The following is a 27,956-nucleotide window of genomic DNA, read 5'->3' on the forward strand; positions in this document are numbered from 1 at the left end:
CTCCCCCCCCCATTCTCCTGCCTCCCCCCCCCCCATAACCCCTGATCCCCTTATTGATCAAGAAAATCCACCAACATTCACTCCTTCCCCCACCGAAGCACAGCAGCAGCCGTGTGTACCATCCACAAGATGCACTGCAGGAACCCACCGAGCATCTTTAGGCAACACCTTCCAAACCCACGACTACCATCTAGAAGGAGCAGGTACCAGCAGATACCTGGGAACCCCACCACCTGGAGGTTCCCCTCCAAGTCACTCACCATCCCGACTGGGAAATATATCGGTGAGACGTCTGACAACACCAGGTTCAAGCCCAACAGGTTTGTTTCGAATCACTAGCTTTCAGAGCACTGCTCCTTCCTCAGGTGAATCAGGGGCTTGAGTTTAAGAGCCGTGAGGTTATGCTGCAACTGTACAGGACCCTGGTGAGACCACATTTGGAGTATTGTGTGCAGTTCTGGTCACCTCATTGTTCTATGTTCTATAGTGAACTCGCCAACATTGAGGGCATTTAAAAGTTTATTGGATAAACATATGGATGATAATGGTATAGTGTAGGTTAGATGGCTTTTGTTTCGGTGCAACATCGTGGGCCGAAGGGCCTGTACTGCGCTGTATTGTTCTATGTTCTATGTAGGAAGGATGTGGGAGCATTGGAAAGGGTGCAAAGGAGATTTACCAGGATGCTGCCTGGATTGGAGGGTAGGTCTATTGAGGAAAGGTTGAGGGAGCTACGGCTTTTCTCATTGGATCGAAGGAGGATGAGAGGTGACTTAATAGAGGTTTATAAGGTGATGAGGGGGATAGATAGAGTGGACATTCAGAGACTATTTCCTCGGGTGGATGTAGCTGTTACAAGGGGGCATAACTATAAGATTCAGGGTGGGAGATATAGGAGGGATGTCCGAGGTAGGTTCTTTACTCAGAGAGTGGTTAGGGTGTGGAATGGACTGCCTGCTGTGATAGTGGAGTCGGACACTTTAGGAACTTTCAAGCGGTTATTGGATAGGCACATGGAGCACACCAGAATGACAGGGAGTGGGATAGCTTGATCTTGGTTTCGGACACGGCTCGGCACAACATCGAGGGCCGAAGGGCCTGTTCTGTGCTGTACTGTTCTGTGTTCTATGTTAAACCTGTTGGACTTTAACCCGGACTTCTTGCTGTGCTCACCCCAGTCCAACGCCGGCATCTCCGGGGAATATATCGGCCGTTCCTTCACTGTCGCTGGGTCAAAATCCTGGAACTCCCTCCCTAACAGCACTGTGGGTGTGCCTACACCTCGGGGGTCGCAGCGGCTCAAGATGGCGGCTCACCCACCACCTTCTCAAGGGGCAATTAGGGATGGGCAATAAATGCCGGGGGCAGCAAGGGACGCCCACACACCATAAATGACAAATAAAATTCTGCTGCTCCTTCAGAAACCTTCCTTCTCAGGACGTGGGGGCCGTTGCCTAGGCCCCTCATTGCTGGGGCCCGTCCCTAGTTGCTTTGAGTGGGTGGTGGGGTGGGAAACCCTCGGGCGGGGGGGCCGCAGAGAATCCCACCCCAGCGAATGGTCGGAGAATCCTGCCCAGCGTTTTTCTTCTGGAGCTCATAATCTACGGAAACGTTTGACACTAGTGCAAATCTTGTAGTGTCTGGAGTCATGAAACTGTGACTGTCAGGGTATATGTTAATTTAATTGTGGATTTATGGGAATTAAATTACCCAATAAGTAAGAAAATTTTAAGCCTAATCTGGAGGAATTTAGATTAAGAGAGAGATAAAGATTTTGTAGGTGTGTGACAAGTGGGAGACTTTAGGAGTATTGGGTGTTAAGTATTAGGCAATTTAATGATTAAAAGCTTGGGGTCAGAGTGCGTTTGACTGCTGTGGTCATGTTTCTTTGAAAGAATTCGGCTTTGCGGGGCCTGGTTGGCTTTAGTAGCCACAAGGTGAAATTGACAAGGGCATGTGTTTTTCAGTCTGGGCTAATGGACTGTTTATTGACTGGGAAAGTCCCTGGGGAGTTAACGTGCTTTGCAACTTGCAGAGGGACCATTCGTTTTTCAGCTTGGGGAGACGAGCTTAGGCCGCGTATCCAAGGGAGGATGTGCCGGCCTTGGAAAGGGTCCAGAGGAGGTTCACAAGAATGATCCCTGGAATGAAGAGCTTGTCGTATGAGGAATGTTTGAGTCTGTACTCGTTGGGAGTTTAGAAGGATGAGGGGGGATCTTATTGAAACTTACAGGATACTGCGAGGCCTGGAGACAGTGGACGTGGAGAGGATGTTTCCACTTGTAGGAAAAACTAGAACCAGAGGCCATAGCCTCACACTGAAGGGACGATCCTTTAAGACAGAGATGAGGAAGAATTTCTTCAGCCAGAGGGTGGTGAATCAGTGGAACACTTTGCCGCAGAAGGCTGTGGAGGCCAAATCACTGAGTGTCTTTAAGACAGAGATAGAGAGGTTCTTGATTAATGAGGGGATCAGGGGTTATGGGGAGAAGGCAGGAGAATGGGGATGAGAAAATATCAGCCATGATTGAATGGTGGAGCAGACTCGATGGGCCGAGTGGCCTAATTCGGCTTCTATATCTTATGGTCTGATGAGGCAATTGCTGGGCAGAGCCACGGAGGGCAGAGAGACATTTTGAAAAGTTTGAGGGAGCCATTTCGAAAAGCTATAGAGAGGCAGATATTGGAGAATGCTTTGGAGAGAGGAATTGCATTCTGAGCTGCCTGATGCTGGGTCCACAATTCTCCCACAGTAAGCTGGATTGTGAGCTGTATGTTTCTTGTTGTTTACTGGAGAATTGAGTCGTTGCATTAAGGGGCAATTGTAAGCTGTTCTTTTCGGGTATGAATTTAAAGAGTTTACTATTGTATTCCTAACAAAGTTTTGTTCGAAAATGCCAAATTTCTTCGTGCAATCACTCCTGGAGCGAATCATTCTCTCCGCATTGTCTTACAAATAAGCTAAAATATTGGAGTTTTGGTCCAACATCCTAGCCGCTGTTGCGATCTGGGGCGGGATTCTCCGCGCCCCCCCCCCCCCCCCACCTCCCCCGACCGGGTTGGAGAATCACCGGGGGAGCAGCGTCAATCCCACCCCGCCGCTCCAACGCCGGCTGCCGAATTCTCCGGCGCCGGTTTTCGGGCGGGGGCGGGGTTCATGCCGGGCCATTGGCAGCGCCACCCCCCCCCCGGCAATTCTCCGGGCCCCGATGGGCCGAGCGGCCGCCCGTTTTCGGCCAGTTAGGGTTAGGGTTAGGGTTAGGGTTATGGTCCATCACGGCAGGTGCCGGCCTAGCCCCCGGAAGTGCGGGCGCCGGCGTCAGGCCATCCAGCCAGTTGCCGGAGAATCCCAACCCGGTCTGGGATCGTAATGGACAGTAATGTGTTTGGGTGAGAACACGATTGAGATTTTGAATCAACACAGCTTAGGCAATGTCTGTAAAAATCAGGCATTGGAAATTGGCGTAAAGGGAACAAAACAAAAGTTGTTACAATGAGAGCGAGAACAGGGAATCCGGTTGGTTAAGGGATTGTGAAGCTGTATTTGCGAGAGATTACTGGGAATGAACCATTTGAAATGGACAAGCTGTGAGAATCTATTTGTTTCATGTGGAATTTTGTAGGTTTGTTTTATTGGCATTTGGATTCAGATGTATTGCCACGTGTACCGAGGTACAGTGTCCTGCGTACAGTCCAGACAGATCATTCCATACATGAAAAACGTAGGACGTACGACAAACACACAATGTAAATACATAGGCACAGACATCGGGTGGAGCATACGGACTGTAGTACTACTCAGGAGAGATGATGTGTACAGAGATCAGTTCAGTCTATAAGAGGGTCGTTTAGGAGTCTGGTAACAGCGGGGAAGAAGCTGTTTTTGAGTCTGTTCGTGCGTGTTCTCAGACTTCTGTATCTCCTGCCCGATGGAAGAAGTTGGAAGAGTGAATAAGCCGGGTGGGAGGGATCTTTGATTATGCTGCCCGCTTTCCCCAGGCAGCGGGAGATGGAGTCAATGGATGGGAGGCAGGTTCGTGTGATGGACTGGGCGGTGTTCACGACTCTCTGAAGTTTCTTGCGGTCCTGGGCCGAGCAGTTGCCATACCAGGCTGTGATGCAGCCCGATAGGATGCTTTCTGTGGTGCATCTGTAAAAATTGGTTGAAGAAGAAGTGTTGTTTTGTGCTCCATTTGTTCAGCTTTTGTTTCTGTGGCATTCCCATCGCTGAATCCCCCACTATCAACATTCTGGGGTTACCATTGACCAGAACCTGAACTGGACCCAGCCACATTAATACTGTGGCTCCCAGAACAGGTCAGAGGCTGGGAATCCTGCGGAGAGTAACTCACCTCCTGACCCCCCCCCCCCCAAAAAAAAACCATAATGGGAGTTATGTACAGGCCTCCTAACAGTGGTCAGGACTGGGGGCACAAAATGCACCACAAAATAGAAAGTGCATGTCAGAAAGGCAAGGTCACAGTGATCATGGGGGACTTCAATATGCAGGTGGACTGGGTAAATAATGCTGCCAGTGGACCCAAGGAAAGGGAATTCATTGAATGTTTACAGGAGGGCTTTTTGGAACAGCTTGTGATGGAGCCCACGAGGGAACAGGCCATTCTGGACTTAGTGTTATGTAATGAGCCAGACTTGATTAAAGATCTTAAAGTAAGGGAGCACTTAGGAGGCAGTGATCATAATATGGTAGAATTCAGTCTGCAATTTGAAAGAAAGAAGGTAGAATCAGATGTAAAGGTGTTACAGTTAAATAAAGGTAACTACAGGGGCATGAGGGAGGAACTGACGAAAATCGACTGGGAGCAGAGCCTAGTGGGAAAGACAGTAGAACAGCAATGGCAGGAGTTTCTGGGAGTAATTGAGGACACAGTACAGAGGTTCATCCCAAAAAAAATAAAGGTTATCAGAGGGGGGATTAGGCAGCCATGGCTGACAAAGGAAGTCAGGGAATGCATCAAAGCAAAAGAGAAAGCCTATAATGTGGCAAAGAGTAGTGGGAAGTCAGAAGATTGGGAAGGCTACAAAAACAAACAGAGGATAACAAAGAGAGAAATAAGGAAAGAGAGGATCAAAAATGAAGGTAGGCTAGCCAGTAACATTAGGAATGATAGTAAAAGTTTATTTAAATACATTAAAAACAAACGGGAGGCAAAAGTTGACATTGGGCCGCTCCAAAATGACGCTGGTAATTTTGTGATGGGAGACAAGGAAATAGCTGAGGAACTAAATAAGTACTTTGCGTCAGTCTTCACAGTAGAAGACATGAGTAATATCCCAACAATTCCGGAGAGTCAGGGGGCAGAGTTGAATATGGTAGCCATCACAAAGGAGAAAGTGCTAGAGAAACTAAGAGGTCTAAAAATTGATAAATCTCCGGGCCCAGATGGGCTACATCCTAGAGTTCTAAAGGAGATAGCTGAAGAAATAGTGGAGGCGTTAGTTATGATCTTTCAAAAGTCACTGGAGTCAGGGAAAGTCCCAGAGGATTGGAAAATCGCTGTTGTAACCCCCTGTTCAAGAAGGGAACAAGGAAAAAGATGGAAAGTTATAGGCCAATTAGCCTAACCTCGGTTGTTGGCAAGATTCTAGAATCCATTGTTAAGGATGAGATTTCTAAATTCTTGGAAGTGCAGGGTCAGATTAGGACAAGTCAGCATGGATTTAGTAAGGGGAGGTCGTGCCTGACAAACCTGTTGGAGTTCTTTGAAGAGATAACAAATAGGTTAGACCAAGGAGAGCCAATGGATGTTATCTATCTTGACTTCCAAAAGGCCTTTGATAAGGTGCCTCACGGGAGACTGCTGAGTAAAATAAGGGCCCATGGTATTCGAGGCAGGGTACTAACATGGATTGACGATTGGCTGTCAGGCAGAAGGCAGAGAGTTGGGATAAAAGGTTCTTTTTCGGAATGGCAACCGGTGACGAGTGGTGTCCCGCAGGGTTCAGTGTTGGGGCCACAGCTGTTCTCTTTATATATTAACGATCTAGATGACGGGACTGGGGGCATTCTGGCTAAGTTTGCCGATGATACAAAGATAGGTGGAGGGGCAGGTAGTATGGAGGAGGTAAACAGGCTGCAGAAAGATTTAGACAGTTTAGGAGAGTGGTCCAAGAAATGGCTGATGAAATTCAACGTGGGCAAGTGCGAGGTCTTGCACTTTGGAAAAAAGAATAGAGGCATGGACTATTTTCTAAACGGTGACAAAATTCATAATGCTGAAGTGCAAAGGGACTTGAGAGTCCTAGTCCAGGATTCTCTAAAGGTAAACTTGCAGGTTGAGTCCGTAATTAAGAAAGCAAATGCAATGTTGTCATTCATCTCAAGAGGCTTGGAATATAAAAGCAGGGATGTACTTCTGAAGCTTTATAAAGCATTAGTTAGGCCCCATTTAGAATACTGTGAGCAATTTTGGGCCCCACACCTCAGGAAGGACATACTGGCACTGGAGCGGGTCCAGCGGAGATTCACACGGATGATCCCAGGAATGGTAGGCCTAACATACGATGAACGTCTGAGGATCCTGGGATTATATTCATTGGAGTTTAGGAGGTTGAGGGGAGATCTAATAGAAACTTACAAGATAATGAATGGCGTAGATAGGGTGGATGTAGGGAAGTTGTTTCCATTAGCAGGGGAGACTAGGACCCGGGGGCACAGCCTTAGAATAAAAGGGAGTCACTTTAGAACAGAGATGAGGAATTAAGGGCTATGGAGAGAGAGCGGGTAAATGGAGTTGAAATCAGCCATGATTGAATGGTGGAGTGGACTCGATGGGCCGAATGGCCTTACTTCCGCTCCTATGTCTTATGGTCTTATGGTCTTAAAGCCTGTCCACCATCCACAAGGCACAAGTCAGGAGTGTGATGGAATACTCTCCACTTGCCTGGATGAGCGCAGCTCCAACAACACTCAAGAAGCTCGACACCATCCAGGACAAAGCAGCCCCGCTTGATTGCTCCCCCTTCCACAAACATTCACTCCCTCCTCCACCGATGCACAGCGGCAGCCGTGTGTACCGTCTACAAGATGCACTGCAGCAACTCACCAAGGTTCCTCAGGCAGCACCTTCCAAACCCACGACCTCGTCCATCTAGAAGGACTAGGGAGCAGATACCTGGGAACCCCACCACCTGGAGGTCCCCCTCCGAGTCGCTCACCGTCCCGACTGGGAAATATATCGGCCGTTCCGTCACTGTCGCTGGGTCAAAATCCTGGAACTCCCTGCCTAACAGCACAGTGGGTGTACCTACACCGCAGGGACTGCAGCGGGTTGAAGAAGTCGGCTCACCCGCCACCTTCTCAAGGGGCAACTAGGGATGGGCAACGAATTCTGGGCGAACCAGCGATGCCCACATCACGTAAATTAATTTTTAAAACATTTCAAAAGTGCCCGGGCGCAGGAGCAACCGTCACATCACGGGAGTGCACCTGTGTACGGGCAATTGTGGAACCCCACACAGGTCCCCGCTCGGGCCCTGGGAGGAGCCAGAGGTGTAAAGGTTCAGGGTGACTCCCACCTTGGCGGACACCGGGAACTGGTGTCCCACCCCCTTACCGCGCGGTGCCAGGTGCGCCACCATCTGGCACAGGTGGTGCCCAATGTCTGTCGTGAGCCGGAGCCGGCCTCGACACAGGTGGTCCTCGAGGGGCAGGCGCCAGCGGTAGACGCACTCGAGGCTCACTCAAGCCTCACCGGCTGGCCCTTGCTCTTCTGCGGCAGGCTCCTCCTGTGCCGGGCCCTCCCTGGGCTGACCCTGTCGCTCTACTCCCCCGCCGGTCCACAAAGGCAGCAGCGGCCGGGTCGGTGGCGAGCCGAGCTGGCGTTCGCCCGATGGCCATGCCTCGACAGGTGGAAGGGGGAGGGGGGGGGGGGGGGGGGGGGGGGGGGGGGGAAACAGAGAATGTCAGCAAGCGAGTATTCTCCTCACTATCCAGTGCCGACCGGTTACATGGTCACTCTCAACCTGCCCGCCCCCTCCCCCATTCCCCGCCCCCCCCCCCCCCCCCAGCCCCACCGCCCCTCCCCCAGCACCTTCGGGTCCAGCCTCCAATCCTGTCCCCATCAGGGAGTGGCACCTGGTCCGTGATGTGGGGACACCCTACCCTTACCGCCCGTCCCTTCCAACGTTGGGCGACACGGTAGCGCAAGTGGATAGCACTGTTGCTTCACAGCGCAAGGGTCCCAGGTTCGATTCCCCACTGGGTGACTGTCTGTGCGGAGTCTGCAAGTTCTCCCCATGTCTGCGTGCGTGGAGAATCCACCTGGCCAATCCACCTAACCTGCACGTCTTTGGACTGTGGGAGGAAACCGGAGCACCCGGAGGAAACCCACGCAGACACGGGGGAGAACGTGCAGACTCCGCACAGACAGTGACCCAGCGGGGAATCGAACCTGGGACACTGGAGCTGTGAAGCAATTCCTGAAAGCCGGTCGCGGCCAATGGGCACGTCTTCCCGCGATCGGGAACGCCGCGACCGATTGCTCCGGGACCGCACTGACACCCGCCCGGGTCACGAGCCTGAGTTGGGAAAGTGACTGCTGCGGGAACCCTGGTTTGATTTGCAATTGTGGGATTTGTCCCGAACAACCTGGGCCCCATAAATGCAAACGGTCAACGGGAGGAGGTTTCTGTGAGGCTGGAACCACAGGACGAACCAGTCGGGCTGGATTCCGAGCTGCAAATATCACATAACACTTTGCCATTGTAAAGATGGATAATTAGGAGTGAAGGTACAATTTGGAGAGTCCAGCGATTAAGCACAGCAAAACAGGTCGCTGGCATACACTACTGAATGACACAGTGCAGAATAAACTTTCTGAGGGCTGAATATCTGTTAAGCGTGAAAAGCGTTTCTTCCTTTGCTCTGGACAAATAGATGTGATTGTTTGGGACGTGGAACACAGAAGATGAGTTACAGGCTGGGCCCTTGGCTTGTTCGTGTGCGGAGAGGAATGGGATCCTCGGGAACGAGTTACAGACTGGAGTCGAGCGAAGGGGTAGGAATGGTTTAGCTATACAACATTAGATATGGGGCAGCATGGTAGCCTTGTGGTTAGCCCAATTGCTTCACAGCTCCAGGGTCCCAGGTTCGATTCCCCGCTGGGTCACTGTCTGTGCGGAGTCTGCACATCCTCCCCGTGTGTGCGTGGGTTTCCTCCGGGTGCTCCGGTTTCCTCCCACAGTCCAAAGATGTGCAGGTTAGGTGGATTGGCCATGATAAATTGCCCTTAGTGTCCAAAATTGCCCTTAGTGTTGGGTGGGGTTGCTGGGTTGTGGGGATAGGGTGGAGGTGTTGACTTTGGGTAGGGTGCTCTTTCCAAGAGCTGGTGCAGACTCAATGGGCCGAGTGGCCTCTTTCTCCACTGTAAATTCTATGATCTGAAGCCACTCTCCGGCGCCTGTTCGGGAACGCAGGGGGAGAATTCAGAATGTCCAATTCACCCAACGAGCTCGTCGTTCTGGACTTGTGGGGGGAAACCGGAGCGCCTGGAGGAAACCCCGGACCTTGGTGCGCTGAAGCAACAGTGCTAACCACTGTGCTACCGTTCCGCCCACTACAAGATGCACGGCAGCAACTCACCAAGGCTCCTCAGGCAGCACCTTCCAAACCCACCACCTCTACCATCTAGAAGGACGAGGGCAGCCGATACCTGGGAACCCCACCACCTGGAGGTTCCCCTCCGAGTCGCTCACCGTCCCGACTGGGAAATATATCGGCCGTTCCTTCACTGTCGCTGGGTCAAAATTCTGGATCTCCCTCCCTAACAGCATGGTGGGTGTACCTACACCACACGGGACTGCAGCTGGTTCAAGATGGCGGCTCACCCACCACCTTCTCAAGGGGCAATTAGGGATGCGCAATAAATGCTGGGCCCGGCCGGCGACGCCTACTTCCCGTGAAAGAATATAAATGCTCTTATTTTGAACCAATGAGGAGCTACTTAACGACCTGGAAGATTTAGCCTGCCAATTGTAATCTCTCCAGGATGAGGCATGAAGCAGATGCCCTGTCCGCTTTCCCAGGCGGATGTGGAAGACCCCATGGCACAATTCCGGGAAAAAAACCCAGCAGCGGAGTCCTCTCCAGTGTCCGGGACAACATTCATCCCTCATCGCCAGAAAACCCCCCACAATAATCTGGCTGTGATTTCACTGCTGGCTGTGGGATTTTGCTGTGCACAGATTCACCGCCACGTTCCCTACAACAAAGACCTGTCATGTGTCGTCAAATGGGATAAAGCGCATAGGTACCGCACTTTACCACCCCTCCTCGAATAGACTCTCTGAACGTGCTGTACAGACCCCAGAAGCAGCCTCGGATACGCACGCACCCGCAACATTGGCGCACTTCCTCGCTACTTCCATGAGTGACCACTGCAGTAACACATTCTCCCCGTGTCTGCGCGGGCTTCCTCTGGGTGCTCCGGTTTCCTCCCACAGTCCAAAGATGTGCAGGTTAGGTGGATTGGCCGCGCTAAATTGCCCTTCGTGTCCAAAAATGTTAAATGGGGGTTACGGGGATAGAGTAGATATGTGGGCTTGAGTAGGATGCTCTTTGTAAGGGCCGGTGCAGACTCGATTGGGCCGAATGGCCTCCTTCTGCACTGTAAAGTCTATGATAATTCTATGATAACCCCCTGCTGAGTTAATTATAGGTTGTCGGTTAAGAATCACATTGGACCTGGTGTTTCCAAATGTGGCGGAGCGGGTGGAGTCAAGGCAAAATGTTCAGGAGAAGAATCACGTGGGGGTGGGGTGATGGGTGGGGGGGGGGGGGTGTGAGAGCGCATTCCAAACCAGACGACCCAGGGTCTGTCAAAATAATTTTGGAAGTGGGCCGAGTTGGGTGCTGTGGTGGCCAGAACGCGCCCGATATTGCACGAGGTGCAGCTTCAGAACGAAATGCAAGGTGGATCATTTGAGCAGACGGGAGTCACTTGGTGAGCCAGTGGGATACTTCCGCCCCCGGGTGCACCTGCCCGTAACGTGCCTGTTGGTCCTGGAACTGAAGAGGCGAGTCAGCCGGCGGATGCTGAAGTAGGAAGGAGGCGCTGCTGTAGCCTCACAAGAAGAGAGTCAGGTTTCCGAGAGACCAAACCGGCCTGTGGTATTGCTCAGGATTCTCAGCCTGCTTGTACCTGACATGCTGCCCCTGCCTTCTCTCGCACTATTGCCTCTGATGCTCGATCAATTACTCCAGAAGCGAGATTGGATGACAATTGAAGGCTTTATTGGACTAAATGTTTCCCCCAGCAGCGCAGGTACAGAATGCAGCTGCTAGGGAGGCACAGACTGTTATACTCCGCCTTACTGGGCGGAACCAGCAGGCAGGCTTCACCAATGATCTTCCTGTCTCAGGTACCTCCCACAGCAATGGTCTTACAGCCTCAACCTAGGTACCGTAATACCCCTAATACCGACTACCACAGCCTCCAGCGCTGTTGGGGCGCAACCTGCCCCTGTTGAATAGGCGCCTCCTGCTCCAGAGCTGGTCTCACAAACCCCCCCCCCTCCCCTCCCCCCCCCCCCCCCCGAATCCCCCGCTTTGAGACGCACGTCGGATCTTCCCATTTCCCCTCCTACCAGCAAAGAGAACTGTGGGGTAATCCGGACATTACTACCTTGGATGCCAAGCTGCCACTTTGAGAAGCCAATAGCTGCGAACTATCAAGAATGGGGGAGCCCTCACTGAGGAGAAAGTGAGGCTGGAATGTTCCATCTCGCTTTCTGTCATCCCTTAGCCCTCTTGCCGTGGAGGGAGTGCGTCGAAGGTTTACCCGTCTGATTCCTGGGATGGCGGGACTGCAGTATGAGGACAGACTAAGTGGGTTAGGATTATATTCACTGGAGTTTCGAAGAGTGAGAGGGGATCTCATAGAAACTTATAAAATTCCAACAGGATTGGACAGGGGAGATTCCGAAAGAATGTTCCCGATGGTGGGGGAGTCCAGAACTAGGGGGGGCATAGTTTGAGGATAAGGGGTAAACCTTTCGGACTGAGGTGAGGAGAAATTTCTTCACCCAGAGAGCGGTGAATCTGTGGAATTCGCTACCAAAACTTGGAGGCCGAAACGTTGGGTGGAATTCTCCGAGCCTCTCCGCCGAAATCGCGATCGGCGCGGGGGGGCGGAGGACAGGCGTTGACGCCGAAAAACCGAAAAAAATTTGCCGCTGAGAGCGGATTAAAAAATCCAATTTAAGTGTTTCTTTTAGCACCAATCCAGGTCTCACCTTGTGAAAGAGCTGCCGGAAATTCGACTCAGTCGCACCCGACCAGTAGGAGCATCTCTCGTTGCGTTTATTGCTGTCGAATGAATATTCTAGAGCTCTTTACAGGGCGCTGTAGAGCAATTCGACCGTAGATTCATAGAATAGAACCCCTACTGTGCAGAAACTGCCTGAGCCCAAACCCCCGCCCCATTTCTACAACCCGATGATCCAGGGGAAATTGATCACGGCCAATCCATCTAACCTGCACATCTTTGGGCTACGGAAGGAAACTGGAGCTCCCGGGGGAAACCCACGCAGACACAGGGGGGGGGGGAAAGGTGGAAACGCCACACAGACAGCCACCCGAGGCCGGAATTGAACCCGGGTCCCTGGTGCTGTGAGGCAGCGGTGCTTACCACTGTGCTACCGTGCCACCCAATTAAGCTGGAGACGAGCAAGGAAATGAAGAGAGACACCAGCAGAAGGAATCTGTGGCACGGTGATACACGCCACCCTCTGCTGGCGAATGGATGCCATTGCAGCAGCAGAGAGCTATCCATCAGGAATGAGAGGAGCGTCTACATGTCCAATTTAAACCTCTGCTTCTGCTTGATCTGTGGGTAAACCTTCCATTCACGGAGCAGGAACGCTGCGGCCAGAATTCTGGGCCATTTATTTATTAATTTAACAACTGGCGCAACAAGATATTTGGCTACATTCTTGAACTGGTCCCTGAACTTGGGACTGAGTCCCGCCATAGGTTAAGTGTCATTGATGTTGTCCCGGCGCCCTGGGCCAGCGAGCGATCAATCCCAGCCCTACTTGACCCGGAGTCGCAACACATTCGCAATTCGATTTTACTGTAAAACACCCGAGGTCCTTGGCTGCGACCAAATAAACTGAATTGGCAGGTTTGTAACTTCAACACGATTAACCTTTTATCAAGCACAACATTATAATTATAATAATCTTTATTGTCACAAGTAGGCTTACATTAACACTGCAATGAAGTTACTGTGAAAATCCCCTCGTCGCCACATTCCGCCGCCTGTTCGGGTACACGGAGGGAGAATTCAGAATCTCCAATTCACCTAACCCGCCCGTCTTTGGACTGTGGGAGGAAACCAGAGCGCCTGGAGGAAACCCACGCAGACACGGGGGAGAACGTGCAGACTCCACACAGACAGTGACCCAGCGGGGAATCGAACCTGGGGCCCTGGCACTGTGAAGCCACAGTGCTAACCACTGTGCTACCGTGCCGCCCAGTAATTAAACTGACAGAAAATGTAACTGACTGCCCACTACCCCTTTTCCAAATCCCCTTTCTAACTACCCCCACTCTCTACACCAGTCAATTTCCAAACTCAGGGTCGTGACCAGTTTTCAGAATGCCCCCCGGGCATGCGTGCCCCCTGTATCCGGATGTAGCAAAGCCCAGGCCCAGAGCCCAGCGGGGGCAGACCACCTGCTCCGTACGTCAGCCCGCTGTTCAAGGAGCAGAATTTTTACAAATCGATTTGTCTTCCCACCAGAAGTGGCAGCAGAGAGCAGGTCACGCGCCCGGCACACTAACGTCACGTTCTCTGGCTGCGAAGTTACTGAGGAGTGCTTCCACCGTTTCATAGATGGATGTTTTTGGCCTCAGGAAGAGAGGGCCAAACAAGCCAGGATCTCACAACTGAATCTGCTGGCGAGAGCTTCACAGGAGGGTCCACGGCCTTACAAAGCAGAGCTGGTGTGAGCTGCGCAGGAGAGTCCACAACAGGACAAAGCAATGGTGGTGTGAGCTGCCCAGGAGAGTCCACAACAGGACAAAGCAGCGTTGGAGGGAGCTCCAGGACCTCTGATGAACAACCCATTCAGAAATGTAACATTGAATGACACAGCAAGTGAGATTGTTAGGAAGAGGCAGGCTCACCTGTCGCATTAAGCAAAAATGGTGGGTCGTGCAATTTGGGCGGTGTGGGGCACCAAGGTCGGCTGACATGGGTCCCAAAGTTCAACCGATTGATAAAAATGAATCCACGTAAAAAAGTTTGAAAAACACTGATCTACACACACACACACACACACACATCAGTCAAACATAGACAGGAAAGTGTGGTTGAGTGATAAAGAAAATATTAATAAAAATTAAACAATAAAGCATCTTTGATTAGCTGGGATGACTTCCAGTTAAAGTGTTTCTGAAGTTCAGGTTTTCGTTTTGGTACTTCTTCCTTCTCAGCTGGAGATGGTTTTCTCTGACAAGCTTGTCATTTATAAAAGACAGACAAAAAGCGCACTCAGTAAGCTTGGCGCAGGTCAAAGAGACACAGCCTGAGTGAGTGAGACACATCCAGAGTGGGAATTTGAAACTTGGTAACTTGGTGCAGTGAGGTAACCAGGAAAGGTAAGTGGTTAATCTAATTCTCCTGTTTTTCAGTTAAAAGTGCAGTGTAGATTAGTGTCTGATTGGCTGAAGCTGCCCCCCCCCCCACTAATTGCTGAGAGGTAGTTATCTGGCAGTCACCTGAGGCCTGTTTAGGGGCACAAAGGTACACATTGTATTCTTCTCTTTGAAGTTTAAGTAGTGTGAGTCATCCTGAAGTCTGTATAAAAGACAGACAGAAAGCGCACTCAGTAAGCGTTGCGCAGGTCAAAGAGACACAGCCTGAGTGAGTGAGACACATCCAGAGTGGCAATTTGAAACTTGGTAATTTGGTGCAGTGAGGTAATTTGGTGCAGAGTGGGAGAAGGTGCCTTTTCCCTACTGTTTTGTTCTCTCTCTTTCTTCCGGCCTGTAACTTTTAATCAGCAGGGAGAGAACCTGAGAGCATCTGAGACCCTCAGAAGGTAAGTAAGTGATTTTTACTCATTTTTACTTTTATTACCTTTTCAAATTGTGTGTGTGGGGGGAGGGGGGGAACTGAAGTGACATCACAGAAAAGCTGTGACCTGATTGGCTGGTTGGGAATCTACACTAAATTAAAAAAATTAAGCATTGGTAAACTAATTAAACATAATTACTTAATTATAATTTAGAGGGTATCTAAGCCAGAGATCGGAGAATACTGTATTTAGCTTTCACATTTATAGTTGAAATCTAGTGCTAGGCAACATATAGTTAACAGTAACTTATTTTTTTAACTTTTAACTTTAATTTACTAATTAATTGACAAAATGTCAATTAGAGGGGTGCAGTGCTCTGACTGTGAGATGTGGCAGGTCCGGGAGGCTTCCAGCGTCCCGGATGGCTTCATCTGCAGAAAGTGCACCCAACTGGAGCTCCTCACAGACCTCATGGTTCGGTTGGAGAAGCAATTGGATGCACTTAGGAGCATGCAGGTGGCGGAAAGCGTCATAGATCGCAGTTATATAAATGTGGTCACACCCAAGGTGCAGGCAGAGAAATGGGTGACCACCAGAAAGGGCAGGCAGTCAGTGCAGGAATCCCCTGTGGTTGTCCCCCTCTCGAACAGATATACCCCTTTGGATACTGTCGGGGGGGGATAGCCTATCAGGGGAAAACAGCAGCAGCCAGAGCAGTGGCACCACGGCTGGCTCTGATGTTCAGAAGGGAGGGTCAAAGCGCAGAAGAGAAATAATCATAGGGGACTCTATAGTCAGGGGCACAGATAGGCGCTTCTGTGGACGTGAAAGAGACTCCAGGATGGTATGTTGCCTCCTTGGTGCCAGGGTCCAGGATGTCTCCGAACGGGTAGAGGGCATCCTGAAGGGGGAGGGCAAACAGGCAGAGGTCGTTGTACATATTGGTACTAACGACATATCCAGGAAGGGGCATGAGGTCCTGCAGCAGGAGTTCAGGGAGCTAGGCAGAAAGTTAAAAGACAGGACCTCTAGGGTTGTAATCTCGGGATTACTCCCTGTGCCACGTGCCAGTGAGGCTAGAAATAGGAAGATAGAGCAGCTAAACACGTGGCTAAACAGCTGGTGTAGGAGGGAGGGTTTCCGTTATCTGGACCACTGGGAGCTCTTCCGGGGCAGGTGTGACCTATGTAAGAAGGACGGGTTGCATCTAAACTGGAGAGGCATAAATATCCTGGCCGCGAGGTTTGCTTGTGTCACACGGGAGGGTTTAAACTAGTATAGCAGGGGGGTGGGCACGGGAGCAATAGGTCAGAAGGTGAGAGCATTGAGGGAGAACTAGGGAATAGGGACAGTATGGCTCTGAGGCAGAGCAGACAGGGTGAAGTTGCTGAACACAGCGGGTCTGGTGGCCTGAAGTGCATATGTTTTAATGCAAGAAGTATTATGGGTAAGGCAGATGAACTTAGAGCTTGGATTAGTACTTGGAACTATGATGTTGTTGCCATTTCAGAGACCTGGTTGAGGGAAGGGCAGGATTGGCAGCTAAACGTTCCAGGATTTAGATGTTTCAGGCAGGATAGAGGGGGATGTAAAAGGAGTTGCGCTACTGGTTCGGGAGAATATCAAAGCTGTACTGCGGGAGGACACCTCAGAGGGCAGTGAGGCTATATGGGTAGAGATCAGGAATGAGAAGGGTGCAGTCACAATGTTGGGGGTTTCCTACAGGCCTCCCAACAGACAGCGGGAGATAGAGGAGCAGATAGGTAGACAGATTTTGGAAAAGAGTAAAAACAACAGGGCTGTGGTGATGGGAGACTTCAACTTCCCCAATATTGACTGGGACTCACTTAGTGCCAGGGGCTTAGATGGGGCAGAGTTTGTAAGGAGCATCCATGAGGGCTTCTTAAAACAATATGTAGACAGTCCAACTAGGGAAGGGGCTGTACTGGACCGGGTATTGGGGCATGAGCCCAGCCAGGTGGTAGAAGTTTCAGTAGGGGAGCATTTCGGGAACAGTGACCATAATTCAGTAAGTTTTAAAGTGCTGGTGGACAAGGATAAGAGTGGTCCTAGGGTGAATGTGCTAAATTGGGGGAAGGCTAATTTAGCACAGGGCTAAATCGCTGGGTTTGAAAGCAGACCAAGGCAGGCCAGCAGCATGGTTAAATTCTCGTAATAGCCTCCCCGAACAGGTGCCAGAATGTGGCGAGTAGGGGCTTTTCACAGTAACTTCATTGAAGCCTACTTGTGACAATAAGCGATTTTCATTTTCATTTTTCATTATAACAATATTAGGCGGGAACTGAAGAACCTAGATTGGGGGCGGATGTTTGAGGGTAAATCAATATCTGACATGTGGGAGGCTTTCAAGTGTCAGTTGAAAGGAATACAGGACCGGCATGTTCCTGTGAGGAAGAAGGATAAATACGGCAATTTTCGGGAACCTTGGATAACGAGAGATAGTGTAGGCCTCGTCAAAACGAAAAAGGAGGCATTTGTCAGGGCTAAAAGGCTGGGAACAGACGAAGCCTGTGCGGAATATAAGGAAAGTAGGAAGGAACTTAAGCAAGGAGTCAGGAGGGCTAGAAGGGGTCACGAAAAGCCATTGGCAAATAGGGTTAAGGAAAATCCCAAAGCTTTTTACACGTACATAAAAAGCAAGAGGGTAGCCAGGGAAAGGGTTGGCCCACTGAAGGATAGGCAAAGGAATCTATGTGTGGAGCCAGAGGAAATGGGCGAGGTACTAAATGAATACTTTGCATCAGTATTCACCAAAGAGAAGGAATTGGTAGATGTTGAGTCTGGAGAAGGGTGTGTAGATAGCCTGGGTCACATTGAGATCCAAAAAGACAAAGTGTTGGGCGTCTTGAAAAATATTAAGGTAGATAAGTCCCCAGGGCCTGATGGGATCTACCCCAGAATACTGAAGGAGGCTAGAGAGGAAATTGCTGAGGCCTCGACAGAAATCTTTGGATCCTCACTGTCTTCAGGTGATGTCCCGGAGGACTGGAGAATAGCCAATGGTGTTCCTCTGTTTAAGAAGGGTAGCAAGGATAATCCAGGGAACTACAGGCCGGTGAGCCTTACGTCAGTGGTAGGGAAATTACTGGAGAGAATTCTTCGAGACTGGATCTACTCCCATTTGGAAGCAAATGGACGTATTAGTGAGAGGCAGCATGGTTTTGTGAAGGGGAGGTCGTGTCTCACTAACTTGATAGAGTTTTTCGAGGAGGTCACAAAGATGATTGATGCAGGTAGGGCAGTGGATGTTGTCTATATGGACTTCAGTAAGGCCTTTGACAAGGTCCCTCATGGTAGACTAGTACAAAAGGTGAAGTCACACGGGATCAGGGGTGAGCTGGCAAGGTGGATACAGAACTGGCTAGGTCATAGAAGGCAGAGCGTAGCAATGGAAGGATGCTTTTCTGATTGGAGGGCTGTGACTAGTGGTGTTCCGCAGGGATCGGTGCTGGGACCTTTGCTGTTTGTAGTGTATATAAATGATTTGGAGGAAAATGTAACTGGTCTGATTAGTAAGTTTGCAGACGACACAAAGGTTGGTGGAATTGCGGATAGCGATGAGGACTGTCAGAGGATATAGCAGCATTTAGATCGTTTGGAGACTTGGGCGGAGAGACGGCAGATGGAGTTTAATCCGGACAAATGTGAGGTAATGCATTTTGGAAGGTCTAATGCAGGTAGGGAATATACAGCGAATGGTAGAACCCTCAAGAGTATTGAAAGTCAGAGAGATCTAGGTGTACAGGTCCACAGGTCACTGAAAGGGGCAACACAGGTGGAGAAGGTAGTCAAGAAGGCATACGGCATGGTTGCCTTCATTGGCCAGGGCATTGGGTATTGAGTATAAGAATTGGCAAGTCATGTTGCAGCTGTATAGAACCATAGTTAGGCCACACTTGGAGTATAGTGTTCAATTCTGGTCGCCACACTACCAGAAGGATGTGGAGGCTTTAGAGAGGGTGCAGTAGAGATTTACCAGAATGTTGCCTGGTATGGAGGGCATTAGCTATGAGGAGCGGTTGAATAAACTCGGTTTGTTCTCACTGGAACGACGGAGGTTGAGGGGCGACCTGATAGAGGTCTACAAAATTATGAGGGGCATAGACAGAGTGGATAGTCAGAGGCTTTTCCCCAGGGTAGAGGGATCAATTAGGGGGCATCGGTATAAGGTGCGAGGGGCAAGGTTTAGAGTAGATGTACGAGGCACGTTTTTTACACAGAGGGTAGCGGGAGCCTGGAACTCGCTGCCGGAGGAGGTGGTGGAAGCAGGGACGATAGTGACATTTAAGGGGCTTCTTGACAAATACATGAATAGGATGGGAATAGAGGGATACGGACCCAGGAAGTACAGAAGATTGTAGTTTAGTCGGGCAGCATGGTCGGCACGGGCTTGGAAGGCCGAAGGACCTGTTCCTGTGCTGTACTTTTCTTTGTTCTTTGTTCTTTGTCTACTTTCTCCACAGACTCAGCATCATTTCAGGTTCACAGCACAGGATGTGCCCGGCAGTCACTGCTTTCAGAACAATAGAGCAGTTTATTCAGTGAGAGACAGAAACACTCCTTCCAAAGTCTAAACACTTCTGACAGGTTCGCTGAGAAAGCATCCCGCAGGAACCGATCACTGATTGTTGCCAGGCAGAACACTGTTCCTGGCCAACCCACTGGTTGCCAGTTAGCCGATTGAACCAGCTTCCTCCAAAATTGGTTACTGAGACCCACTCGGCTCAGACAAGTCTGTACTCTTCTCTCCTGACATAAAACCTGGGGACACGCTGTCCTGAACCCCTGTTAGGGGTTTTCTATAGGCCTCCGAAAAGTTCCAGAGATGTAGAGGAGAGGATTGCAAAGATGATTCTGGATAGGAGCGAAAGCAACAGGGTAGTTATTATGGTGGACTTTAACTTTCCAAATATTGACTGGAAACGCTATAGTTCGAGTACTTTAGATGGGTCCGTTGTTGTCCAATGTGTGCAGGAGGGTTTCCTGACACAGTATGTAGGTAGGCCAACGAGAGGCGAGGCCGTACTGGATTTGGTACTGGGTAATGATACAGGTGTTAGATTTGGAGGTAGTTGAGCACTTTGGTGATGGTTACCACAATTCGATTCCGTTTACTTTAGTGATGGAAAGGGATAGGTATATCCCGCAGGGCAAGAGTTATATCTGGGGGAAAGGCAATTATGATGCGATGAGGCATGACTTAGGATGCATCGGATGGAGAGGAAAACTACAGATGATGGGCACAATGGAAATGTGGAGCTTGTTCAAGGAACAGCTACTGCGTGTCCTTGATAAGTATGTACCTGTCAGGCAGGGAGGAAGTGGTCGAGCAAGGGAACCGTGGTTTACTAAAGCAGTCGAAACACTTGTCAAGAGGAAGAAGGAGGCTTATGTCAAGATGAGACATGAAGGTTCAGTTAGGGTGCTCGAGAGTTACAAGTTAGCTAGGAAGGACCTAAAGAGAGAGCTAAGAAGAGCCAGGAGGGGACATGAGAAGTCTTTGGCAAGTAGGATCAAGGATAACCCTAAAGTTTTCTATAGATATGTCAGGAATAAACGAATGACTAGGGTAAGAGTAGGGCCAGTCAAGGACAGTAGTGGGAAGTTGTGCTTGGAGTCCGAGGAGATAGGAGAGGTGCTAAATGAATATTTTTCATCAGTATTCACACAGGAAAAAGACAATGTTGTCGAGGAGAATACTGAGATTCAGGCTACTAGACTAGAAGGGCTTGAGGTTCATAAGGAGGAGGGTGTTAGCAATTCAGGAAAGTGTGAAAATAGATAAGTCCCCTGGGCCGGATGGGATTTATCCTCGGATTCTCTGGGAAGCTAGGGAGGAGATTGCTGAGCCTTTGGCTTTGATCTTTAAGTCATCTTTGTCTACAGGAATAGTGCCAGAAGACTGGAGGATAGCAAATGTGGTCCCCTTGTTCAAGAAGGGGAGTAGAGACAACCCCGGTAACGATAGGCCAGTGAGCCTTACTTCTGTTGTGGGCAAAATCTTGGAAAGGTTTATAAGAGATGGGATGTATAATCATCTGGAAAGGAATAATTTGATTAGAGATAGTCAACACGGTTTTGTGAAGGGTAGGTCGTGCCTCACAAACCTTATTGAGTTCTTTGAGAAGGTGACCAAACAGGTGGATGAGGGTAAAGCAGTTGGTGTGGTGTATATGGATTTCAGTAAAGCGTTTGATAAGGTTCCCTACGGTAGGCTACTGCAGAAAATATGGAGGCATGGGATTCAGGGTGATTTAGCAGTTTGGATCAGAAATTGGCTAGCTGGGAGAAGACAAAGGGTGGTGGTTGATGGGAAATGTTTGGACTGGAGTCCCGTTACTAGTGGTGTACCACAAGGATCTGTTTTGGGGCCACTGCTGTTTGTCATTTTTATAAATGACCTGGAGGAGGGCGTAGAAGGATGGGTGAGTAAATTTGCAGATTACACTAAAGTCGGTTGAGTTGTGGACAGTGCGGACTGATGTTACAAGTTACAGAGGGACATAGATAAGCTGCAGCGCTGGGCTGAGAGGTGGCAAATGGAGTTTAATGCAGAAAAGTGTGAGGTGATTAATTTTGGAAGGAATAACAGGAAGACAGCGTACTGGGCTAATGGTAAGATTCTTGGCAGTGTGGATGAGCAGAGAGATCTCGGTGTCCATGTACATAGATCCCTGAAAGTTGCCAAGAAAATTGCCTTCTTGTTAAGAAGGCATACAGTGTGTTCATAGATCATGGATCATAGAATTTACAGTGCAGAAGGAGGCCATTTGGCCCATCGAGTCTGCACCAGCTCTTGGAAAGAGCACCCTACCCAAGGTCAACACCTCCACCCTATCCCCATAACCCAGTAACCCTACCCAACACTAAGGGTAATTTTGAACACTAAGGGCAATTTATCATGGCCAATCCACCTAACCTGCACATCTTTGGACTGTGGGAGGAAACCGGAGCACCCGGAGGAAACCCACGCACACACGGGGAGGATGTGCAGACTCCGCACAGACAGTGACCCAAGCCGGAATTGAACCTGGGACCCTGGAGCTGTGAAGCAATTGTGCTATCCACAATGCTACCGTGCTGCCCTGTTAGCTTTTATTGGTAGAGGGATTGAGTTTCAGAGCCATGAGGTCATGTTGCAGCTGTACAAAACTCTGGTGTGGCCGCATTTGGAGTATTGCGTGCAATTCTGGTCGCCCCATTATAGGAAGGATGTGGAAGCATTGGAAAGGGTGCAGAGGAGATTTACCAGAATGTTGCCTGGTATGGAGGGAAGATCTTATGAGGAAAGGCTGAGGGACTTGAGGCTGTTTTCGTTTCGAGAAAAGAAGGTTAAGAGGTGACTTAATTGAGGCATACAAGCTGATCAGAGGATTGGATAGGGTGGACAGTGAGAGTCTTTTTCCTCGGATGGTGATGTCTAGCACGAGGGGACATAGCTTTAAATTGAGGGGAGATAGATATAGGACTGATGTCAGAGGTAGGTTCTTTACTCAGAGAGTAGTAAGGGCGTGGAATGCCCTGCCTGCAACAGTAGTGGACTCGCCAACACTAAGGGCATTCAAATGGTCATTGGATAGACACATGGACGATAAGGGAATAGTGTAGATGGGCTTTAGAGTGGTTTCACAGGTCGGCGCAACATCGAGGGCCGAAGGGCCTGTACTGCGCTGTAATGCTTCAGTTTGAGTCCTCTGTCTAAAGGCGCATTCCGAATGTGGGTCCACAGACCAAAAATAATTAAAAAGAAATGGGACGAAAGAAACAAGCAATGGCCAGTAAATCTGTCATTGCCGTGGCTTCCAGGAGTTGTGCCAGTGGAGAGGTGACACTTCAGAGTCACAGTGTGGCGATGAGCACAGCACGCAGTGGCCCGTACCTTCCTGCAGGGTTCATGACTTAAGTCGCTGGTGCGCCGCCCTGGTAATGACCCCGGAGGTGCGGGTGTTCAGACATGCACGCTGGAAGCGGCAGCGTTTAGGCTCCCTGACGGGTTTATTTTGGACAGTACGAAGCCCTGCGCTGAGCTAGAGCAGCTGAATGGACAATTCAGCTGCAGCGCTAACCTGGGCCACTTCCCCGGATATTTGGTGAGTTCTTAACACCTTTTTATTTACACGGAAAGTTTTCAGTCTCGCAGAGGCAGGACACATCGGGAGACATTAGTTTGGCAGATTAATGTTTTATATTATTTAGAGTTTAGCATTTATAAATACTTTTAAGATGGAAATAAAATGAAGGGAAGACATATTTTTATTTTTGTTTTAAACTGCGATTTGTGTTATGGGCCAGGGATTAGAGAACCCCAAAGTGTATCATGGAGTTCAACTGACGCACAACTTTTACTAGATTGTGGTATGGGGAGCACACGGCCCACTCTACAGGTGTGGGACAGCAGAAATGGAAACATATTTTTTAAAAGCAAAACAATGTTTATTCTATGAACTCAAGTTTCCCTTTTTAAAACATATAGTGAACATCTTAGCAACCATCAATTCAAATACAACCCCCAAAGAATACAACACTAAGTAATCCTTAATAACTTCCCCAACAACATCCAGAAGACAAAAGAAACACCATTTAACAGAAGCACATTAGGTTTACATTCACTGCTGAGAACATTTACAATTCTGAATTCACCAAATGATCAAGAGATAGCCTTTTCATGGCTGAGAGATCAACAGTCCACCTGCTCTGTCTGGCTTCAGCTCCAACACTGAAAACGAAACTAAAACACACCCAGCAGCAAACAGCCTAAAACGAAAGTAAAAAGCTGACAGACAGCCCAGCTCCACCCACTCTCTGACATCACTGATAAACACCCATTTCTTAAAGGTACATTTCTTAAACACCCATTTCTTAAAGGTACTCTCACACGACATTTGTCGTGAGGCTGTTAATCCGTTCAAGGAACTAAAATGGATAGAATATGGTGGACACTCGCTGGTGGTATGATTTATTTTTTCCGTTCACGGGACTTGAGCGTCGCAGGCTGCGCCAGCATTTATTGCCCATCCCTAATTGCCCTTGAGGGCGCAGTTAAGAGTCGACCACATTGCTGTGGGTCTGGAGTCACGTGCAGACCAGGTAAGGATGGCAGATTTCCTTCCCTTGTTCCACAGTGAACCAGATGGGTTTTTACGACAGTCGCCAATGGTTTCATGGTCATCATCAGACTTTTCTTTTTCAATTCCCGATTTTTATTGAATTCAGCCGTGGTGGGATTTGAACCTTGGTCCCCAGAGCATTACTCTGAGTCTCTGGTTTACTAGTCCAGTGACACTACCGCTGTGCCACCGCCTCCCCGCCTGGGGTACTCCGTGTTACTGGTCGCGGGTTCTGTGGGTGCCTGGCTGATGATCCCGATCCTAAAGCCGCGTCCTCAATCGCCCACGTGGCAGGGGTTTCCAAGAGGCGGCGTCGCTCCTTCGACGCTGAGTCGCGGACATTCCTTTCTCCGTCTCCTCTTCTGGGCCTCCTCGGGTGTTCTCGAAGAATTTTGCCCCTTTAATCAGGAGGCTCCTCCAAGTAGGTCTCCCAGGCATTGACGGCCATCTTGCATTTCGTGAGGTAAGCCTACAAGGTGTCTTCGAAGAGCTTCCTTTGTCCTCCTCTTGTTCGGGACCCTTCCCTGCGCGGGGTGAAGAAGATTTGCTTTGGCAATCGGGACTCTGACATCCCCAGCACACAGCCGGCCCAGCGGAGTGGGTTTATAGAACATAGAACATAGAAAATACAGCACAGAACAGGCCCTTCGGCCCACGATGTTGTGCCGAACCTTTGTCCTAGATTAATCATAGATTATCATTGAATTTACAGTGCAGAAGGAGGCCATTCGGCCCTTTGAGTCTGCACCGGCTCTTGGAAAGAGCACCCTATCCAAACTCAACACCTTCACCCAACACCAAGGGCAATTTGGACATTAAGGGCAATTTATCATTGGCCAATTCACCTAACCCGCACATCTTTGGATTGTGGGAGGAAACCGGAGCACCCGGAGGAAACCCATGCAGACACGGGGAGGACGTGCAGACTCCGCACAGTCAGTGACCCAAGCCGGAATCGAACCTGGGACCCTGGAGCTGTGAAGCAATAGTGCTATCCACAATGCTACCATGCTGCCCTTGAGAACAAATAAATCTACACTATATCATTTAACCGTAATCCATGTACCTATCCAATAGCTGCTTGAAGGTCCCTAATGTTTCCAACTCAACTACTTCCACAGGCAGTGCATTCCATGCCCCCACTACTCTCTGGGTAAAGAACCTACCTCTGATATCCCTCCTATATCTTCCACCTTTCACCTTAAATTTATGTCCCCTTGTAATGGTTTGTTCCACCCGGGGAAAAAGTCTCTGACTGTCTACTCTATCTATTCCCCTGATCATCTTATAAACCTCTATCAAGTCGCCCCTCATCCTTCTCCGTTCTAATGAGAAAAGGCCTAGCACCCTCAACCTTTCCTCGTAAGACCTACTCTCCATTCCAGGCAACATCCTGGTAAATCTTCTTTGCACCTTTTCCAAAGCTTCCACATCCTTCCTAAAATGAGGCGACCAGAACTGTACACAGTACTCCAAATGTTAGGATGATCCTGGCCTTGAAATTGATGCTATCAGTAAAGCGTTTGATAAGGTTCCCCATGGTAGGCTATTGCAGAAAATACGGAGGCTGGGGTTTGAGGGTGATTTAGAGATGTGGATCAGAAATTGGCTAGCTGAAAGAAGACAGAGGGTGGTGGTTGATGGGAAATGTTCAGAATGGAGTTCAGTTACAAGTGGCGTACCACAAGGATCTGTTCTGGGGCCGTTGCTGTTTGTCATTTTTATAAATGACCTAGAGGAGGGCGCAGAAGGGTGGGTGAGGAAATTTGCAGACGACACTAAAGTCGGTGGTGTTGTCGGCAGTGCGGAAGGATGTTGCAGGTTACAGAGGGACATAGATAAGCTGCAGAGCTGGGCTGAGAGGTGGCAAATGGAGTTTAATGTAGAGAAGTGTGAGGTGATTCACTTTGGAAGGAATAACAGGAATGCGGAATATTTGGCGAATGGTAAAATTCTTGGAAGTGTGGATGAGCAGAGGGATCTCAGTGTCCATGTACATAGATCCCTGAAAGTTGCCACCCAGGTTGATAGGGTTGTGAAGAAGGCCTATTGTGTGTTGGCCTTTATTGGTAGAGGGATTGAGTTCCGGAGTCATGAGGTCATGTTGCAGCTGTACAAAACTCTGGTACGGCCGCATTTGGAGTATTGCGTACAGTTCTGGTCACCTCGTTATAGGAAGGACGTGGAAGCTTTGGAACGGGTGCAGAGGAGATTTACCAGGATGTTGCCTGGTATGGAGGGAAAATCTTATGAGGAAAGGCTGATGGACTTGAGGTTGTTTTCGTTAGAGAGAAGAAGGTTAAGGGGAGACTTAATAGAGGCATACAAAATGATCAGAGGGTTAGATAGGGTGGACAGTGAGAGCCTTCTCCCGCGGATGGAAATGGCTGGCACGAGGGGACATAGCCTTAAACTGAGGGGTAATAGATATAGGACAGAGGTCAGAGGTAGGTTCTTTATGCAAAGAGTGGTGAGGCCGTGGAATGCCCTACCTGCTACAGTAGTGAACTCGCCAACATTGAGGGCATTTAAAAGTTTATTGGATAAGCATATGGATGATAATGGCATAGTGTAGGTTAGATGGCTTTTGTTTTTTGACTTCCCATGTCGGTGCAACATCGTGGGCCGAAGGGCCTGTACTGCGCTGTATCGTTCTCTGTTCTATGTTCTATGTTCTATCGACTCCTTCACGGACACAAATGTTCGCACACCCGTCCTCCCAGTTTGTTCAGAACTAAATTACATTTGGATTTTGCAATGTATTTTAAGCTGAGTTATTTACGAGTCCCCCTGATGTAATATTCATCCTTAGAAACATCCATGATTACTTCAAATGCTTCAACAAGATTTAATGCCTTAGTTGATAAATGGCAGCCTCCAGTAAGCAAATGTGAACTATCTGTCTGACAGGTATTGCAGCGAATCAATTATCCATCCCTCGGAATACACTGCCAAAGGACATCCCACAATGATGTCAGAGGAGATGTTCGTCAGAGCGCTGAGCTTCAGAATCTTGGACATTGAGCTAGTCCATCCCCCTCTTCCCACCCTCCCCGCTTCCCTCCCTCCCCTTCTCCCCTCTTCCTTCCCTCCCCTCACCACTCTTCCCTTATCTCTTCCCTGCCTCCCCTTCTCTCCAGTCCTGACAATGGGGGGGGGGGCGTGTCTGCCAGGCCGGGGCAGGGGCAGCGGGGGTGACAGGGAGGGGGTGACCGAGGGATGGGCCGTGGGCTTGGGGGTGACCCTCCCACGGGACCGGTGTGTCCGGGCACGGACCGCCATTGCCGTACGGCAGCCATCTTGCTGCGCACCCCACTGACCGCCTACCGTGGCCTTTGGTTGTGCAATGCGACACCGGCCATATGGGTGCCCCCACCCCACCACCCCCTCCCCCTGCACTCCAATCCCCCACCCTCCACCCCACCACCTCCGCATAACACCCTCCAACCCATCAACTCTCCCCCCTCCCCCCAACCGGCCGCCATCCATCGGCGGAGCACCATGCGGCCCACCCAAGGGAAAAGCCCACAGGAGCCACAGAAGGGCGACGGATGGGGGGAATGTAGAGTACCACTGGCACAGTAGCGCCAGTCACGGTATCTCTGGCTGCCAGGCCAGAGGCTGCCAGGCTCCAACAGGGCTAGTGGTGCGGAGGGCAGAGGGCCTGGGGGAACACCATGCCAGCTATGGGTGTGGGGGAAGAGGGGCACATCCGGGGGCATGTGCAGACCAAGCCACCATGTAGCCCGGAGGACCTGGTTGGGCATGGGAGGGACGCACCAG

This window comes from Scyliorhinus torazame, chromosome 31 (assembly GCF_047496885.1).
Source record: "Scyliorhinus torazame isolate Kashiwa2021f chromosome 31, sScyTor2.1, whole genome shotgun sequence".
NCBI lineage: Eukaryota > Metazoa > Chordata > Chondrichthyes > Carcharhiniformes > Scyliorhinidae > Scyliorhinus > Scyliorhinus torazame.